Source organism: Octodon degus, unplaced genomic scaffold, assembly GCF_000260255.1.
Source record: "Octodon degus isolate 3935 unplaced genomic scaffold, OctDeg1.0 scaffold00090, whole genome shotgun sequence".
NCBI lineage: Eukaryota > Metazoa > Chordata > Mammalia > Rodentia > Octodontidae > Octodon > Octodon degus.
In genome coordinates this window covers 7103902-7105746 of record NW_004524666.1, presented here as the reverse complement: position 1 = coordinate 7105746, position 1845 = coordinate 7103902, and positions in this window count along the sequence as shown.

Sequence of the window (1845 nt, the reverse complement as noted above, 5' to 3'; positions counted from 1 at the left end):
CTCCGATTCCCGAGAACTGTGGTGCATGCAAAGCCCCCTTCCCGTTTCTGCACATCTGGGTTGGCTGTCCACTCTGGAAGCTTCTCCCCAGCTGACTGTGCCTGTGAGTGTACTATGCCTGGATACGCCCTCTGTAGGACCCGCAGGTGAGCACAGCACAGGAGTGCCTAGCAGGGTGGGGCAGGCAGGTTGGCAAAGGTGCTGGTGAATGATGGAAGAGCACTTGTGTGTGTTTTGTGGGAGGCATTTCTCCACACTTTGAAATATCTACAGGTCAAGTGGCACCAAAGTTTTAAGATTGCTACACAATAGTTTGCTTCCAAGTTTAGCCAATTCTAGGTTTGTCTTAAACTTTGGCCTGATGACCTTCTATTTATTTTATTTTTTATTTTCTGATGACCTTTTAAAAGGGCACTCCGATGATGTTTCTGGCCATTCCCAGGAGGCCTTAGATCTGTGCAATTCAGTGGATGCAGAGTTGTGGGAAGGACTCTGTCCAGTTACACAGGCAGACTTGTGGGTATGAGCTCTCCAGCCAGGATCTCTGTGCAAACCAGGTGGTAGAAATGTTTCAGAAGTATTCTATACCATTTACATCATTTTTCAAACTGACATTTATTGAGTGCTTTCGACATGCTGGGTCTTGTCTAAACACTTTGAGTGTACTCGATCGAATCATCCATACAGCTAATCTGATTTTTCCCATCCCCCTCACAGATGTGGGACCAGACACCCACATGGGGCTAAGGAATCTGCTAGAAGTTACTCACTGAGCATGTCAGGATTCCAGCCCAGGCACTCAGATGGGCAGAAGTGCTCTCGCTGTCCCTGTGATGTAAGCAAGAGCCACGGTGCAGGCTGCAGGGAAGGGCTCCAGGTAGGCGGGAGCTGGCTGATTAACGAGAAACCATTTTAAAATTAGAAAGGGGGGAATCCCAACCTGTGTGAAAGGTGATCCCCACACCTCCATCCTGAACACTGTCAGTTGCTGCTGTGGTGGGTGAGGGGTCCTGGGGGCAGGCCATAGTGTGGGGCTTAGGGCTCCTCCCTCCCTGCCTTGGCCTTGACCTCCTTCTGCTCCAGGAAACATTCTTGGTGACTGATTTTATTTACAGCCTTCTCCCTGCCTAACCTCTCTGACACTCCCTGTTCCTTTTCCCTGCTTGCTTTTCTTTCTCAACACTCACCACCCTTTTCATGATAGTATGTGCTTATTTGTCTTGCCCGTTGTCTGTCTCCCTACAGGAGAGATTTGGGGCTGCTGGGTAAATAAACTAAGCCTGACACAGTGTCTGGCACTCTGAAGATACTTGATACTGTGTGACTGAGTCAATGAGTGAAGGCTCCTGAACTTTCCCCCAGTGTAAGTTAGGAGGCTCAATGCTCAGGAATCTGTGTGCATCTCATGTGCTAGAGAGCTCAGAAGAGCCCAAGTTATTCTAGAGTCCCTGACTATGAGAGGTGTGTCCAGTCACATTAGCTATTCCAGACCAGGATCTGGAATTAAGAGGACTCTGCTTTCAAGGAACTCTCTCTGCTGGATTCAGCGTTCTCCAGAGTAGTAGATGCGTTTAAGGAACGCACACTCCTTACTCATTCATCCATCATTTCAAAAATATTTCTTGCATGCCCATATGTGGCAGGCACTCTTCTAGGCTCTGTTCACTGGGTGTGTACAATAGAAACACTCCAGGAAAACACTTCCAATGTCTAACTGAAGGGTGATGTTTAGTTTCATGAAGAATGGGCAGTTGCAAGTCATGCTTTAATTAGGAGTAAACAAGCAGTCAAATTAGTTTTAAAAACCATGTTTACAGGGCCAGGGAGAGAGCTCAGTAGAATAAG